Source organism: Vigna angularis, chromosome 1, assembly GCF_016808095.1.
Source record: "Vigna angularis cultivar LongXiaoDou No.4 chromosome 1, ASM1680809v1, whole genome shotgun sequence".
Lineage (NCBI taxonomy): Eukaryota > Viridiplantae > Streptophyta > Magnoliopsida > Fabales > Fabaceae > Vigna > Vigna angularis.
The window spans coordinates 40910314-40930339 of NC_068970.1; positions in this window are offsets into that span (position 1 = coordinate 40910314).

Genomic DNA, 20026 nt, shown 5'->3' on the forward strand with positions numbered 1-20026 from the left:
TTACTTTACTCTGATTAAATTACTCTTTGATGAAATATCTTCCATTTAAACCGATTAAAATGTGTTTTCGTTGGATTTTGGTGCAGTTTCTGGCGTGTTCTTGGGCGACGTTTTTTACCCTTTTTAGCCTGCGTTTTTGGGCGTGCACTCCTCCATTTCCCTCCATTGTGTTTTTAATCTACTAAGAAGGTTAGCTTACTTGTTGAAAACTTTTTGTGTATGCATGTTATTGGCTTTTGTGTATGCATGTTATTGACTTTTGTTTTGCATATTATTGGCTTTAAGGTATGCATGTTATTGGCTTTTAGGTATGCATGTGTTATTGGCTTTTGAATATGCATGTGATAAAGTTTTGTTGTGTTAGATTGTTATGTTAGATTATAAGTATCTAATCATTGAGTGAAACTTAGTTTCCGTTTGAAATTTAACACAAACGATTAATCTTTTAATCGTTTGTATTAAATTTTGAATTGTCCGATTGGATAGTTTGAGAAAATTATTTTTCATAATTTGCTATAACATGTACGTTGGAGTTTATGGATAAGATTGATAAAATTTCGGTTCAGATTATTTGTGTTGTTCTCCGGATGCATATTTGATTGTGGTCATCCGTGACCACTCTCATTTCGTGTATTTTGGAGACCAATGCGAAATGCAGTTGAAATTTTATCAATCTTATTATGTTAGACTTCTTTGAACGTGACTTAGCAAATTATGAAAAATAATTTTTCTGAATGGGTAGGGCCTAACCTTGTGAGAGTTAAAAAATTGAAACTGATGAAGTATGTTACGAACAGAGTATGGATCGAAGTTGGATGAATGAACGTCGCATCGATGAAGAATATTAGAAGGGTGTTTCGGTGTTCTTGCAATATGTTCAACAAAATGCAAAGGCTGTGAACGAGACATATTTTTGTCCTTGTGTTCATTGTCTTAATCAAATACGGCAAGACTTAGGCAATGTGCGTGACCATCTATTCATGTTCGGCATAATGAGAACTTATACCGTTTGGACCTGGCATGAAGAAGTACTGGACCATCCTACCACGTCATAAGGAATGAATTATGTGTACTTGGCATAATGAGAACTCATACTTGAGACAACATCTATTGCATCAAGACCCATTGAAGACTCAGTTGATGACGTTGCCGATGACATCCACGCAATTCGTAGTGATCACAATGAAGGGATCTGGGAGAAAACAATATCTGAATAGGTTTTGTGATATTTTTTGTAATGACTTTATATGTAGTTTTATTCATCATATTTGAATTAATACTAACCTTGTATATATTTTTCAGGTATGTCGACCTCAGACTCCGGATTAGGACAGACCAGACTCAGGGAACATTTGCTGGCCAAGGTAGGGACGACATTCTAACAACGACCATTGAAAAACCCGAGCACCCAGGACGTGTACGTGGAGTTCCTAGGGCGATTGGTCTTCGTGACTACTTTGTCCCTACACAAAAAAACACTCAAACAACGAGTCAGGACGTACTTAGGCAGATGGATCTTCAGTGGGAGGAAAGACTCAACCAAAGCATGAGATCAATGGAGCAACGATTCATTGAGCAGCTACAAGAACAAAAAGAAATACAAAGAGACATATTTTTGTTTCTTGAAGAAATACAAAAAGAAATACAAAGATCACTTGAAGAGAAGCTACATTCCATGACGCAGGACACCATGGGGTTTCCCACTGAAGCTCTCACAGCACCTCGTGTCAGCACTAGAAGATCATGCTTTCCTGTAGAACCTACTGAGTATAATGGTTAGTATGAGCTGTTGGTTGATGGGGATCCCTCACGCATTGTCAGACGAGTACTTGAGGAAGGACAGACTATTCATAGTGTTCCTATATTACCCCAGCACGTGCGTGTGACGATTGACGAGGTTCGGGATCCCCAGGCTCAGGTGCCTGTACCCACTCCAGAAATTCATTTTGTGGGGGAGGCCATAGGATCATTTATAGCATGGACTAGAGCATTGATCATGTCACACATTGCTATTCCACAGGTATAATATTTTTATTATTAGTATTTGTATGTTAAATTTAAAAATATTTTTTGATAACTTTGAAATTCTTATCTTCAGTTCACACGTCCTTAGAAGCAGTCGATGCATGAGCCAATCATAAACGAAGATGATGAGATGGCTGAAGCGGAGGATGATCCTCTATCAAAGCTATGACAAGATTATCCAGGTTGAAGAGAGGACCATTAGAAATATACTAGGATATGAGAGTATTTGGTCTCTCCCCCCATGTGCCATTATATATCACATTCAATGATGCGTTGAAGATCATTTGGGGAGACAGGATGTTGAATATTTCCATCCTTCAATTACGGTGCATGTAAGATAGTTAATTTTCTCTTCCATATTAGTTTTATTTAGATTCCTAGTTTCTAACAACTTAACTTTGTTGTTTTAGGTACATGGACACAATCATTGTAGACCAAGGTCGGTCTTCCATGTACGGATTTTTTGAACCTCAGACCATTCAAGCTTCTGGTAACACACTTGAAAGCAAACAATATTATTAGCAAACATGGATGGATAAGTCAAATAGAGACGTATACCTTGTGCCATACATTGATGGATATGTGTTGTTTTATGTAAAAGTTCATTAAAGTTTACTTAATTAGTTTACTAACTATTTATGATTCATGATAGGTCTCACTGGTAGCTGATGGTCATCATTCCCAAACAAGGTAAAATTATATGGTTTTGTTCGCTGCACAAGAAGATGAAAAATGACTTGAGAAGCATGCTTCAAGGGTAAGTGTTTCTCCAAAAATGACTTTGAATTTCTTGTTGACCTTAAATTTTTATGATAAATATAGTTATATTAATTTTACTTTGTGTTTTCAATCTAAATAGAGTTATGGGTAAATCCCGAGGTCAACTAGTTCAAGTTTTGTGTCCAAAGGTTGTAAGTCATTTATAGTTCTAATTCGTTTTCTGTTATTGAATGATCTAAATTCTTGACTATTTAGTTTGTCATTTTAGTGTAACAAGTAGCTAGATTCATGGGAATGTGGCTTCTATGTCATGTCTTGGATTAAGACCATCATTCGAGCTGCCATTACAGATTACTGGAATGAGGTAATGATGCATACCTTCAATACATTACAAATCAAATTCATCTTTGAACATATATAAAACCATAATGAATTTTTCTTCATTTTGTAGCGCTTCAAGAGTACATCTCCCATACTAGAGGACACAATTAGGCATATAAGGTAAGAATGGAAAACTTATCTTCTGCAAAGATGGAGCTAGGAACACTTATATATGCTGTTGAACATTACTTAGGTTTATATTAAGTTTATATTTTGATAGTTTGGTATTGGATTGTTTTTTAGATTAAGTAGAACTTTCTTTGGTTGAAACGCATATATATATATATATATATATATATATATATAAAAGTATACTGTTCTGGGACAATTTTCTGTTTTTCAGGTGTGGTTTTATTGTAAAATAAATTAATTTTTTTTAAAAAAAACCCAGTAGACGTCTATTAATGTCATTTTCGACGTCTATAGACGTCTGTCAGTGCACAAATAGACGTCCAATGAGTTACAGTGGACAAAATGTTCCAGGGTCTATAAACGTCAGATACAGATGCATCCGACATCTATATAGACGTCTGGTGTACCCACATCCGACGTTTATATAGACGTCCAGTATAACAATATCGGACATCTATATAGACGTCTGGTATATACAGTCCGACGTCTATATGGACGTCTGGTGTATACAGTCCGACGTCTGATTAACGTCACCCGCAAAGACGTCGGGTCTGGATCTGACATTAAAAAGTCAAAATAACAGACGTTAAAAGCCCTTTCTGCACTAGTGCAATGACTATCACCCTACCACACACACCAGGTTAGTCTATTCCATATCTAGTGGAGCACCTAGATTAGGACCACCTTCTACTCTGACCACATGCAAGTGTGACCGAAAACGACACCAAAAACTTGTAACCTCGGCAAGTGTGACCGAATGGTATCAAGTAATAAACTTGGTAAGACCAAGTATCTTCTCCCAAAGGACTCACGGCCTAGTTAGTTATATGACTTCTTGATTATTTAAGACTTGTGAAAATAAACAAATTCTTGAGGTTTCAAATGCAAAAAACAAAAAGTAAACATGTATGCATGAGTTTTGATCAATGGAAAGAAGAACACAAACACTTGGAACGAATTATATGGATGAGTATGTTGTTGGGGTAATCAATTTCATCTTATCCACTCTCATATATATTTAGGAATTCATCATTCTTTTCATCAATGTTAATGCCACTCTCTAATTTACCTTAAACCCGATGTCTCGGCAAAGAAAGCCTAATCATAATCACTAGTTTACAATGTCTTGTCTCCCTAGCAATTAATCATGCATTATAGTGAACGGAAGCTTAACAGCAACCAACCATCATATTCCTATGTCTAGGTTTATACTACTGATGGGAGAGTTTCTCCGGATCTAGATTTTACCGTATGTGTCCATATCAATAAAATCAATAATGAAAGAATGGAAGAGATAGAAAAACCCTAGAAAGAGAAGAGGAGAGCCGTCACCATCTCCAATTCTACCCCCAAGGGGTGAAAAGTGTGTTTTGCGTCTTCTTCAGCCAAAGATACAAACCCTAGGAAGTCCTAAAGCTTATATACTATTCTAAAAATTACAGAAAAGTAGGCCTAAGCCCAAAATAATGGTGCTCAGTGGTAAAATACCGCTCAACAGTAAGTGCGTGTGTTGAATTTTTCCCCTCAACTGCACTTTCACCCCTCAGCGGTGCCAACGAGTGTTAATTAACGCCGCTCAGCGGTAAAATACCGCTCAGCAGTAAGTGCGTGTGTTGAATTCTTCCCCTCAATTTCACCCCTCAGCGGTGCCAACGAGTGTTAAGTAGTGTCGCTCAGCGGTAACATGGCGCTAAGCGGTACTTGTGGCTTCTCTTCTTTTGCACTTTTTGAGTTCTTTTCTGATTCCATCTCTATCCTTCTTCACTTCTTTCATCAAATTCACCTTAAAACCTGCATAAAACACTGAAATCAAGCATCAACCTGTCCAACTCTCTTATTTCCAAAAATATAAACAAAAACATGATTCCAAGCTACTTTCTAAGTGTTAAAGGTTGCTTTTAGTATCAATTTTAAGCATGAAAATAACAGTTTTTCAACTATTATCAACAACCACTTATAATTTCTCCTTAGAAACACCTATTCCACCACACTTTGAAACATACATCAACCACTTTCAAAACCATTAATAACACTTCATAAATCATACCAAACATATATACACACTAGTGCAAGTTATGTTTTTTATAGCGATTTTTTATACTTGTTAATATTCACCAAGTATAAAAAATGATGTGGTGGCAATATCGTAAATAAAATAAGTTTTTTATACCTGTTTCATTAAGAACAAGTATAAAAAATAAGGAATAAATTTTTTATACCGGTTACACTCGAAATAGGTATAAACAAATTATATTTTTATGCCTGTTAAACTTATAATAGGTATAAAAGTAATGGTATGATAAAAATGCTGAAAAACGTTTTCTACACCGGTCTGACAATATAACTGGTATAAAAATTTTCATATTCTACCTAAATCCCTTTTCTCGGATAATTTTCTCTTCTGCATCTTTCTCTCTACGATCCTTTTCTCTCTTTTGCAGCAAGTGTGGCGATGCTCATTATTTGAGATGCATCAGGCTGTGTTCGCGTTTCCTGCTCGAGTGGGTTGTGGTGGCTCTCGCAGTGGAGATGGAAGTAGTTCTAGGAAGGTGTAACAAATGCCGTGAAGAGGTTTACAGAGTCAATCTCCTTCGACAAGCAGCTCTACAAGCAAGACATAAAAGGGAAGCATAACGTATGCGTCGATGCTAACTCACTAGGTCAGTAAGGAAATCTTTCACTCTTCCAATTCAACGTTCAGCGAAACACTCACTGTTCCAAAAGGTATGTGTTGAAGATAATAATGCAAGTTTTATTTTTGTTCTTTTATCACATCAAATATATTATATTTTTCTTTTCTATCTTTTCTCTCTAAGTGTAGATGAACATGAAACATTTTCTTTAGTTCCATGCGAGTTTAGTCTTCTTGTCAGATATAAAGAGGTAATGAAATGTAATAAAATAAAGCAACTTAAAATTGCTTAATATAGTACAGTGAAGATTTCCCTTTATAATATTCCAGTATGAGGGAAAAGAAAGAGAAAATTACAGATAAGACAGGATGATGCTGTATAATTTCACTTCATTTTTTTTGTTGAAGAACATGAAAATGGTATATATTATGTGTGGGTGGGTATACCTTTACAATTGTTATCTGATGGCTAAGTCAAACAGGTAAAGGACGTATCAGTGGATGTGATGGAAGGTGATCCCATGATTGTTCTTTGTGATGCTGTGGAAAAGCACCATGCTTTAATGTTGGTTGTGACATCTTAGGAGGACCATTGTGGTGATACCCCCATTTTTAGAGAATGTAATTGAAGGTTTCTCTGTAAGTAATTGAAATACTACAATTAAATAAACATGAGTGTAATAGTAACTTATGTTATTTGTGTATCCTTCCTTTTGTATTTGTAAGCCTTTTGGGATCCCACTTTTCGTGTTATTTTGTGCATTAAGATTTTTATAAAATGTGGAAATGAATATATAATTCTTAGCAATAGTTTGCTTGGGGAAGATTGTGAAGTAGTTGTTCCCTTGCTATTCAGGGCAATTGGTAGTTGCATCACTGATTCAACAGAATATTAAGTCACGATTGATACTTAGGAATCTTGAGAAGCCACAAAACTATTTGGTGAACAAGATAAGGAGAAATTGCAGGTACACCATCTACTCTTGATTGAGCAGTCAAAATGAAAATTTAGCTGCTTAAATAGTCCCTCTAGGGTATCAAATAGGTGTGACTCAGTTGACATTACAAATGAACCTGTTGGGTAGGACTTGGATTCAATTCTCACTAGACACATTCTTGTAGAGGTTGTTGGGTGGTTCGACAAGTGCACCGAATCGCTTCAAGTAATAAACCATGGTAAAACTAGATATTGTTTTCCAAGGAGACTCGTAATACTAGAGAATTGTATGATTAACAACTTATATAGACTCAATAGAACAACATTCATTTACAAGCATGTGCAAGAAGTTAAATTCACAAATATACAAGGTTGGACTTTGGTGTTTGAAGACACTTTGATATGGACTAGACTAGAAATGGTGTGAAATGACATTGCTAAGGTTAGTTTTCACCTATTTCACTCTTGTGCTTACCCAATTTCATCTCCTTTCCATCAATTTACTAAAGTCATTCCACAAAAACACTCTAGCCCTAATCCCTTAGGTGAAAGAGCTAGAATTTCTTATTAAACTCCAATCCCTTGGAAAATCTAACAAGCAAAACCTGCATTAAAGAGCTAGGATCTTAAGACAACTTGTGAATCATCTTCCATCCCTAGAATCAATAACCACAAGGACACTTGTTTCAGTTCTAGGTTCCATCTTACGTTCCCATAATCCATGAAACCCCAAAATCAAGTCATGAACATTCATATTACATGCAAGCTTTAAGATTGGAAACAAGAAAACTAGCAATTGACAGCAAAGGCATATATAAATACGAATCAATCATCCATTACACAATAATTCATAGGCTACAACAATCCTTAACAAGATGAATCTGGTTCTCCACTTCCATGGAGAACCCTAAAGCTTACAAAAATGGTGGATGGAAGTAGAAGGAGACCCAAAGGAAGAGGAGGACATGTTCCTACAAGCTCTTCACGGCCTCCATGAGCTCCAACAGTGAAATCGCGCCTCCAAAGAACCAAAGACCAGACCCCTTCACGTTTATGAGTTAAATAGAGTAAATCTGTCATGTCAGCAAAAAATGACACTCAAGCGCCACTAGAAAGTGGGCGCCCGGGCGCGCGTTAGTTGTGGTGCACTGGCGCTCAAGCGCCCATGGAAAAAGGGCACCCGGGCCTGACTCTGCTACACTGCTTTATTTTCTCATTTTATGCAGACCTGCTTGCTTCTGTGGCTGATTTAGTTCTTTACATTATTGGAGATTCTTCCAAGCATAATTTTAGCTACAAAATAATGAGATTAGTGATGAAGTTACATCAATGTAGCTTAAAACGCATTTATTTAAAAAACAAGACACAAGAAGATGATTAAGCAAGTTACAAGCTATAAATAAGTTTATTTTGCTATTAAAATAATGCTTAGATAATGGTAAGAATTAGCATAGGTTTTAGGAGTTTTAAGTGTGACTAATCTCTGAAGAGAGGATTAGTCTCATAGTAAATCCGAAAGACCGAAGCTTCTGGAGATAATTCAGGGTCTCACTACGGTGCCAAAATAATTGCGATGGTTATCCAAAAATAAAAAAAGTTGTCAGGAGCAACAAACTATGTTGGTTTACTTTCATCCATTCTAGATTTGTTTTATAGTTATATCGAGCTTCTGAACATAACAGGTATTCATAGGTGACACAAGGAACCAGGAAAATTTGTATCCATCTATATTTGAACTAAGCTCTTCAGAGTATAATACTGAAGATTCAACAGTGGAAAATGTAAGCATAATACCGATGCCTTTTATTGAAAGTTGCCTAAAACATAATCTTCATCTACTCTTCATGCACTTGTCAATATTTTTATTTTAATTTTGACTAAGTTTTTAATTTGAAGATTGGGTGAGAGTGAAGAATCTAGTATCTGCATTGCCTTCCTCAATGAAGAGAGTTGTTCTTGTGTCATCAATAGGTGTGACCAAATTCAATAAATTACGATGGAGGTAAGCATACCTCATTTTGCTCTCCTTTATTTTGTCAGTATAACTTTCCTTCCTGCTTATGTCAGACCCAATAATTAGAAGAAGTAGAAAAAGTAAAATATAACTTATGTTATTTATAATTATTGAGATCTATTTTAATAATTAATAATTAAAGCGAGGATTAGAGATGTATATTATATTTTGGGTACACTTTCTTTTGGGTATATACATACATATACTATACCTTATTTAAAATACACAACTCTGCGTTTTGTTTTTCAATTGCTTTTTGTAGATACACTAGATTTTGTGGAAAGAATAAAGAGAGACGTGGATAAGATTGGAGCTGTTAGCTTCTTTCTTTCTTCTACTTATCCTAAACATCATGATTTAATCATCTTTTTATTGAAAATTATTATTGTAATGAAAACTTGTTTTTTTTTCAAGTTCGCTTATAATCAATCAAAAAAAATTTATTTTTTATAAACTTGTTTGTAAAAAGTCACAGACAAATTTTATATATTTAATTAGTTCTTTTAAATGTTCAGACATTGATGTGTGGCCAGAGGAACTTCATTGTTTTAATATTTCAATGGCTAAAGCTTCTGTCACATTAGAGAAAACGATGACAACTGAAACTTTTTGAATAATAACTTTACTAAGATGGAATATTTGTTCAGGAAAAATGATACTTGAACAACCTTTTTTGACAACATTCAGACACGGGACAGGTGTTTAAATGAGATTGGTCCACGTGGAAAATCAAAATGAAAATGAAATCTGACGTGGAAAGGGGGTGGGCAGGGTTTTCAAGATCTGCGTTTCAAATTTGAAAGGAAAACGTTTCTTCAACAACCTATTTTTGACAACAATTTGACAACAACATGTGTTTCATTGTCATTGGTTGTTTTTATTAAATTTTGTTTAAAGATTCATTTTGTTTTGGAGGGCATTTTTGGAATAATTTTCAGAAACTTTTTGGCGCTTTTCAAAAACCCTGCAAAGTCTCTTTCTTCCTTTTCGAAACTCTCTTTCCCCCTTTTCGAAACTCTCTCTCCCCCTTTTCGAAACTTTCTCTCCCCCTTCACCGAAAGATCCTTCAAAACTCTATCTCCGTCATTGAAGTTCCTTCCTTTGAAACTCTCTCCGTCATTGAAGTGGTGTCTCTGTCCACCGTTGTTCGTCCGTCGCTTGGGTCCACCAGTGTCTTTGGAGGAAGTCGTCTCTCTCTCTACGCCATTGAAGTGCTTTCTGTGCGCCATTTCTCCAAAGCTCTCGTTTTTCCACTGGCACCGTTGTTCCTTCGTCGCTTAGGTGCATTGTTCCTTCCTCTTTGGTTAGCGAGTGGTTTTCTTGGCATCATTTCTCCAAAGGTATTGTTTTTTCGTATAAACAACCTATAAACAATGGTGCAGAACGTCACTTCTCAACCTATAAACAACCTTCGTAGGTCTTCCATCCACATAGGACTCACCAAACTCGAAATTGCTTGTTATGGACACCTTAAACCATGGCCAACAGGGGGGATCAATCCATAAAAACTTGAAAACACAGTCGTCAGGACTGCTGGGGAGTGCTTCAGTCATGTCTGGGTAGCACTCCTTAACTTTTGGTACAAAAGGGGATTTTTCCACTGGTAATCGATTACAGAGTCCTTGTAATCGATTACAAGTGCATCATTCCTTTGTCAATGGTGCAGAACCTTACCTCTCAACCTATAAACACCCTTCGTGGGTCTTCCATCTACATAGGACTCACCAAAGTTGAAATTGCTTGTTGTGAACGCCTTAAACCATCACCAACAGGGGGGATCAATCCACAAAACCTTGAAAACACAATCGTCAGGACTGTTGGGGAGTGCTTCGGCCATGTCTGGGTAGCACTCCTCAAGTTTTGGTACAAAAGGGGATTTTTCCACTGGTAATCGATTACCAGCTCCCTGTAATCGATTACAACAACATCAGTCCTGTGTCAATGATGACGAACAAACAATGATCATGCACCTCACCTCAGTTGGAGAAAACCACCTAAATGGACATTTTTTTTGAAGAAATCAATGACTTAACCTCATTATTGGTGCAGGGAGCACACCCAATAACGTTTAACTCACTCACCCATCTCAAAAAATGAAAAATTCAACAAAAATAGAGAATGGGGAGTAGTGTTCATCTAGCTAGGGAGTACAATTGAAGTTTCTGTACAAAATACCCATTTTCTTTTGGTAATCGATTACAGGGGTCTTGTAATCGATTAGCAGAGGAAAAAGGGTAATTTGTACAGAAACTTCAACTGTACTCCCGAGCTAGATGAACATTGCTCCCCAACTCTGTTTTTCTGACTTTTGCTACTTGTTTTGTTCTTAAATTTCTCCACCGAACTCCAAATGACTTGATTCTTGTTTTGTTGGAATCTAGACTCAAAGATCTTTCCAAAAAAACAAGAATCAACTCATTTGGAGTTCGGTGGAGAAAGTTTTGAGGAAAACAACCAGCAAAAGTCAGAGGTGGTAGAAATATATAAAACGTTAACTTTAAGGAATTAACTGCACCTACTCAGGTGTCCAAAAATTATAAATTATTAGTCATTGGAAAGATATTTGAGTCTAATTTCTAATAAAAAAAGAATCACATCATTTGGAGGTCCGTGGAAAAAGTTATGATTAAAATAGTCAGCAAAGGTCAAAGTTGACAGCATGGGTTATGCACATCACCTCAATTGGAGAAAACCACCTAAATGGACATTTTTATTTTGAAGAAATCAATGACCTAACCTCATTATTGGTGCACAGAGCTCACCGAATAACATTGAACTCACTCACCCATCTCAAAAAAGGAAAAATTCAACAAAAATAGAGAATGGGGAGCAGTGTTCATCTAGCAGGGGAGTACCGTTGACGTTTCTGTACAAATTACCCTTTTTCCTCTGGTAATTGATTACAGGGGTCTTGTAATCGATTACCAGAGGAAAAAGGGTAATTTGTACAACAACTTCAACTGTACTCCCCATCTAGATGAACACTACTCCCCAACTCTGTTTTTCTGAACTTTGCTACTTGTTTTGTTCTTAACTTTCTCCAACGAACTCCAAATGACTTGATTCTTGTTTTGTTGGAATCTAGGCTCAAAGAGCTTTTCAACAAAACAAGAATCAACGCATTTGGAGTTCGGTGGAGAAAGTTATGAGCAAAACAACCAGCAAAGGTCAGAGGTGGCAGAAATATATAAAACGTTAACTTTAAGGAATTAACTGCACCTACTCAGGTGTCCAAAAATTATAAATTAGTAGTCATTGGAAAGATATTTGAGTCTACTTTCTAATAAAAAAAGAATGACATCATTTGGAGGTCTGTGGAAAAAGTTATGATTAAAATAGTCAGCAAAGGTCAAAGTTGACAGCATGGGTTATGCACCTCACCTCAATTGGAGAAAACCACCTATAGGTGTTTGAACCAAGGTAGTTCAAGTTCATGACAATTTTTTCACAACTCGTAGAGGAAGAAGTTATTAACTTCTGCAATCAATTTGATCGACAACCATCTTCTTAGATTACATTTCATTGTATATTGTTATGTATCTTTTCATTTCAAAACTTGTTGTTTCGTGAAATGTCATTACGTTTTTTTATTAATGTATGTGCTTTTTAATATTGTTATAATTTTTCATTACTCAATACCCTTCATTATTTCGTTTATATTTCTTTAATATTGAAGTATTCCAACTTGAAGTGTTCCATTAATGATCCATCCATAAAACCTTCAAAAGACAGTCATAACGAATCCAAAATATTCCTGGGGAGTGCTTAAGCCACGTCTGGGTAGCACTCTTCAACTTTCGGTACAAAAGGAGATTTTTCTACTGGTAAGCGATTACCAGCTCCCTGTAATCGATTACAACAACATCAGTTCTTTGTCAATGGTGCAGGAACTCACCTCTCAACCCAGAAACACCTTAACTTGGTCTTTCAATGATGACGAACAAACAACTGCAAAAATGGAGGAGGGAGAACACTACTATGAAGAGAGAAGTTGAAATGAAATTCAAATCCCTAAAATGGAGAGAGAAGACAGTGATAAGGAGAGAAGATAGAGTTCGAAAACGAAGAGGGCAGTTTCAGAATCCAAACTTCAACCCATTCCAAATCAGATTTTAAATTAAAAAAAACATTCAAATTCGACCAATTAAAACTTGACACATGGCGTTGTCAAATCTTTGTCAAATTGGCGTTGTTAGAATATCGCGATCCAATTTGAAATTGATTTTGGAAGAATTGTAGTGAGAGAAGCGCGAAGGTTGAGAGGGAGACTGTGACCTAGAGAGAGAGGCCGAGAGAGTTGGAGAAAGGGAATTCGAGAGAGAGAGTGGTCTGACGGAGTGCTTGCCGGAGTTCCCGCCGGACAACGTTGAAGGGTACCGATTCACGGTCGCCGGTACCGATTGATGGCCGTTACCGATTCACGGCCGTCGCAGCTCCGATGTTGGCCAACGAAGCGAAGACGGAATCGTGTTCCGTCCGGCCCAGCGAAGTAGGGGCGCGTTCAAGGTCTCGCTTCGTCCCACCTCCTTTCGTCCCTGTGCCGGAGCATCGCCGGAGAATCGCCGGAGTGTGGACTGTTCGGTGGACGAAAAAGAGGGGTTTTCCGGGTTGTTAGTCCTACCCACACATTTTTCTTCGTGTGTGTTCCAACCGGCACACGTTGTGTTCACTCAAGGTTCGTTTTGTTTTTTATTTGAGTGGAATGAATGTATAATATATGTATGATGTTGATTGTGGATGATTTTGATTATGTATGATACGTTGTTATTCTAATATTTTTGGATCTTATTTGGTAGTGTAGGTATTGTTGCAATGGAGGAAGTTAATCACGAGGATGAAGTTTATTAAGACAAGAAAAAGGTATGTTGAGTTATATTATATTTTCATAAATTTAGGATTTTTATGTATTTAAATAGAAACCATATTTTTGAGCTTGATTACGGAAGAAATGGAGAATATGCATTGAGTGATGAACTTGAAAAAATGAGATTGAAAATCTCTTATAAACTTCCTTTGAGTATTAAGTTTGATCTGGATGAGTATTTTAATTAATTAGTTAATTGTTAATTATCTAAAATGAACAGAGAGAGACAAGAAAAGGTTTAATTTAGAGAGGGGATAAGCATTGTCTTGTCGTGCCTATGTGCAGAAGCTCAAAGCATTGAACTCAATCTCCTTGGGCAGCATCAATGGCGGCAGAATCATCTCGCAGAAACCCCAAACGTCCATTTGTGGAAGAAGATGATGAATTAAGCAAAAAACCACCGTAATTTCTTTTCCTTTATTCTCGCAAGTAAACCCTAATTCCGTTTGTTGTTATTCAGATAATTGCAGTAATAGGTAGACTTGATTATCGGGATTAGGTTATTATACATTGAATTCTGTGTTATTTTGATTTGGGGATTACTGTCATGTTGGTAACCTCCTGTCTAGTTCAAATATCTGGCATTTCTTAAAGAGAGTTTAAATTAAATTCATTGTGCTTGAATATGAATACTATGTATTAAGTTTCCGTTTTCTGTTCATTCACACCCCATCCGTCTAGTAGTTCCAGCAGCACGCCCATGAGAAGCTTGGGAGCTGCAACGTTGGAAGCATTCACGTCCAGCTGCATCAAACAGCAGCAACGACAACACACACCGTCTTCAAGTCCAGCTGAATTGGATGCACATGTTGAGATGGGAGAGAAGTGGAAAGCTGACACAGACCTTGTTTATTCCAGCATGGGCAGCGATGGTGTGCAGAACATGCAGAAGTGTAAACAAAATGGAGGGCCCCACATGGCTTTATCTGACAGAGAAGCAAAAGAGTGATGGAAGAAATTCATTAAAGGTTGCTAATGGGAGACAACAGCATGGCAACCTGGCTGGAAACGCACGAGGCAGCACCAGAACGAGACTTGAGAATTTGGCTTTAAAAGAGTGAGAGGCCGTGAGTGAGAGGGTTACGCTTGGGAGGAGGCTCTTGGTTCTTCTCCTCCAAGTTCAGTAGATTAGTTTTGAACTCCAGATAATGTAATGTAGTGAGATTGTTGTATGAGAGTAGAGGTGCCGTGAGGTGCTGTGAGGTGCATAGGGAGTTCCAACCGAGGAGAAGTCACGGCAGTAGGAGCTGTTGGTGATTGGCACAGTAGACGTTTACCAATTTGAGGTGTACGGTTCGAATTTAATTTTCTGTATTGTAATGAATTTTAATTTGAATGAACAATGTGATAAGAGGACGCTCATCCAGAGAGCTAAAAGGACGCTCGCCAGCGATAAGAGGACGCTCATCCAGCGAAGACGTCCAGCGAGACACTAAGTAGACGCTCGTCCACCAGGCAGAGGACGCTCGTCCATCCAGGCAGAGGACGCTCGTTCGGCAGAGGCAGAATAGGACGCTCGTCCAGGACGTTTAGAGAGGACGCTCGTCCAGGACATTTTAAGAGGACGCCCAGCCAGGCAGAAGAGGACGCTCGTTCAGAGTGGACGCTCGGCCAGGCAGAAGTGTGCGCGTAAGAGAGGACGCTCGCCCAGGAGAAGTGGACGCTCGGCAGCGAGAAGTGACGCTCGTCCACGTGCAGTGGACTTTGTTTTTCCAGAGAGTTTCACGCCCGGGCGTGAGAAATGGGGCGCCCGGGCGTGACTTTCCAGAGAGTCTCGCGCCCGGGCGCGAGACAGAGAGGGCGTCGGGCGCGATTTTTTCTGATGTGGCAGACAATGTCTATTTAACCCTAAAACGCAAAGGGGAAAGGGTCTTTGGTTCTTTGGAGGTGCGATTTCACGTCTGGAGCTCATGGAGGGCGCGAGGAGCTTGTGGGAACATCTCCTCCTCTTCCTTTGGGTCTCCTTCTTCTTCCATTTTCCATGTTTGTAAGCTTTATAGTTCTCCATGAAAATGGAGAACCAGATTCATCTTGTTGGGGTTAGTTGTAGCCATTGAATTCTTTTGTAATTGTTGAATGATTTGAATATATATATGCCTTTTCTATCAATTGCTAGTATTCTTGTTTCCGATCTTAAAGCTTGCTTGTAATGGGGACGTTCATGACTTGATTTTGGGGTTTTATGGATTATGGGGACGTAAGATGAAACCCATAACTGAAATAGGAGTCCTTGTGGTTCATTGATTCTAGGGATGGAAGATGATTCACATGTTGTCTTAGATCCTAGCTCTTTAATGCGGGTTTGCTTGTTAGATTGTCCAAGGGATTGGAGTTTGATAAGGAAAACCTAGGCTCTTTCACCTAAGGGATTAGGGCTAGAGTGTTTTAGTGGATTGACTTTAGTAACTTGATAGAGAGGAGATGAAATTAGTCACACACAAGAGTGCATTGGTGAAAACTAACCTTAATAATGTCATTTCATACCATTTATAGTCTTTTCCATTTCCAAGTGCCTTCAATACCAAAGTCCAACCTTGAAATTATGTATGAATTTATCTTTCTGCACTTGTTCTGTAAATTGATGTTATGTTATTGAGTCTAGATGAGTTGTTAATCGCACAATTCTCTAGTATTACGAGTCTCTTGGGAAAACGATACCCGGTCTTACCGGTTTATTACTTGAACGATTCGGTACGCTTGCCGAAATCACGTCCAACAAGTTTTTGGCTAACAAGTTTTTGGCGCCGTTGCCGGGGATTTGGGGATTGAACCCGAGTCCTAGCAACGGCTAACAAGTTTTGGGTCAACAAGATGTTCGGTCCAGAATGAAGCTCACGACACAGGGAACGTTTCTACGGTTCTAAATGTTGAACGGAGAAGAAATGGGTGAGTTACAGTAGAGAGAAGATGTAGGTTTTCTAGAGAGAAGGTGGAGAAAATGAGAAGTCAGCTTTTAGGGAAGAAGGAGGGTGCATGCAGAGAATGGGAAGGAGAGTTTCAGGAAAATCTTTTCCCCTCCCAATGTCAAACGGACGTACTCTCACATGCGGACACCTGTCTACCACTACTGATTTCAAAATGTTTCAACCGTGACACTTGGCAGTGGTGCGTCAGATTAGTGAGTGCGTTTTAAATGCTACTGAACAGTGACGTGAGTGCATTAATTAAGATTTGACAGAGGGTTTGCAGTGTTAATTTTCCAAGGTCTTACAATAACTATTATGAAAACAAAATTTTAATATGATATATTAGATAACTAAGAAAAATTCAATATTTTACCAAACTAGAAAAGATAAACAAGACGTACAAGAAGTGTCAATACAATGTATTTTAGATATTTAAGATATTTTAGTGAGTAAATAAAAAATCAAAAAAATTTATATAATTCCACAAAGCCTCAAGTCTTAATGATAACTAATTATTACACATTACTTTGTAGTCCATTACATACATAAATATATGTACCCACAAAAACTAATCACTAAAAGGACAAAAATTGTAAGCTATAAACATCATGGTACATCTATAGTTGAAAATTTCTGCTACAAAAATGATTCTAAGACCTCATTTATTACATTAATTTTTGCTGCAACAGGACTATAATACGAGTGTTGATCCATGAAACAAAGAATTCAAAGAGTGTCTGACAATCATTAATCAACTAGCACTGGCTCAGTTTTTTTCAGCCTATTTTGAAGCACTTTGAACAACTCGTTAAATGGTAGGTGTAGTTTTCAAAACTCTGATCAATAATATGATATTCAGAGAGCAATAATTCAAATCATCAATAACTCGTTAAATGGATTTAGAATCTTAAACAAAAGATGAACATTGGGGCACCTATTGCTGCACCAAATTCAATAAACTGGCCGTAAAAGGTTATCATATGACGCTACAAAGGCGTACATTAACATAATTACAATTTGCTTCTTAGGAGGACCACGAAAGTCACTATTGACTCGGTGTTCAAGAATCCATATAACAATTCCAATCACAAAAAATGAGACAGTCGTAGCACACCACATATCTGCTGTAAATGGTTTGAGGAACACCCAAGCACTTGATCCTGATTTGTTGATAGGAGCCACTATGACAAGGCTAGATGATGCAAAAGGCTGAGAAAAATCCACAATCCTTGTACGGTTAGTTACAATTGCAATGTCTCCAACAACAACATCATATACCTAAACAATTTTCAAGGATTACATGTTATCAAAATTAAGACAACACTGAATAGAAACAAATGCTGATTACAAATTTTTCAATTTTTGTTCCCTTCTTTTCTCACTGCGATTCTACCCAAAAATATTATAAGGAAGAAGAAAAATAAAGAACTGGTAAAAATTTTTACAAACTTTGGAGCAAGAAAAAACATAATATTATTTCATCCATAAGAATTTTTACGTATAGCATAGCTGCCTTTTAATAAAAACATTGTATGTCAACTCAAAAACAATCGTAACTAATTGAGTAGATATATATGAATTAACCAACATTGACTATGTTTCCTTTTTCATCATGGGTATCACTTAAAAGCCACGCGTAATCCTTGGACATCATTTGAAGTTTATGGGCAATAGAAAAATTTCTCAAGCTCGGATCAGGGTTGGCATGAATAATATACACACGAGGACCAAACATCGGAGCTGCGGCAGTCGTGAATCGGTACCGGCGACCGTGAATCGGTACCTGAATTCAAATAAAAAAGGAGCGGCCCCAGTCAGCTAGAAACATGATTTGCATCTCCCACCATAGATAAGAGATGGGATAAGAGATGAGTAGAAATAAATAAGAAATAGTAAAATAAGTTCAACCGTTTTTTGAAACCATTTCTTCTCTTTGCCTCTCCCAACAAACATACAATATTATTTCCCTCCTCTCAGCCAAAGGTGTTAATTATACAACTAATCACCCTGCATGTTTTTATGCCACCAAAGATCTATAAATTGACGTACACATATCACATCTCTTGATATAGTTTCCAACAAAAAATATCACAAATCAAGATTAAATTTTAACAAACAACTAAAGACACGTCCAAATCCACATCTATGTTTGGCACCACTTACTGTAAACAAAGGCTAAAAGATGTCAGCATAAAAATTGACAAACCACACGAAAAGATGATAAAGGAATGTGTTGTACCATTGTCCTGATGCTGCAGAGCAATAAAGCCCGGTATTTGGATCATAATAATAGCCCAAACTGCTGCTATAGTAGTACCTGGACCATCAAATATTGATTTCAGAACAAGCTTATAACAGCTCTTTTTGGTAACAGAATTCATTAGAAGAAGAAGTGGGTACAAACCCTCAACTTTTGCCACCTCCTTAATACCATAATGATTTTTTTTTTGGTTTTGAAATTTACAACAAAGATAAATAATGTCATGTATATCAGACTATTTTCCAAAATTTACATGGAAGAGAAGAGCCATACCCAGAAGATTCATCATACACATAATCATTTTGCAATGCTCCACCTGAAAGAAAAGTAGAACAATGTTAAGTAAATACTAATCAAATAAAAATCAGTAACAAAGACTTTGGAGGCCAATTTACCTACCCTCAGTGCCAGAATTTATGGCGTCCGATGAAGATTGACTAACTGTATTATTTTCATCTATAGATGGCTTACTGTTATCATCCTCGTCAGCAAACATATCATAATCACCTTCACCAGTGCTAGAGGCTTCTCCACTAGCCAAATGTTGATTTGATGGGTCTTCTTTTGCCCGGGCTAACTTCTCATATCCTTCTGAAAAGGGGAGAATGTAGAAGGCATAAGCATTAAGCAGTTAATGTCCACAAAAACCTTTGCAGTATGGTTTAAAAAGATTGCAATTGAATTTGTTGGGAGACGATTTTTGGTTTTTGAACTTTACATTGGACAATCTACTCCTACATTAGACTTTTACTCCTTTGTTAGATGATTAGTCTTGCATTCCACATATACTCTTTAATTTGATTATGAAAACGATAGGTGAGTAGCAACATGCAACATCCTTATTAAAAGAGGACTGGATATTGTAAATAAAGAACGTGTCTTGTGTAGAAGTGAGTAAGACACCTATTTTTTACATGTAGGACTGCTAAAAATTTTTGGAGTATGTGTGATGACTGGATTGGAGTGAGTACTACTCACCATAACCAAGTTAGAAATCACTTCTATCAGTTGGACTGATGGGAATATTTGAACTCATAGGAACAATAACATTTTTGGGAATCTAGTGTTTGACCCGAAGGAAGTTTTCACTGCTGCTCAAATAAAAGTCTAGGCTTGGTCCATAAATAAATATCCAAATGCAAAATCACTTACTCT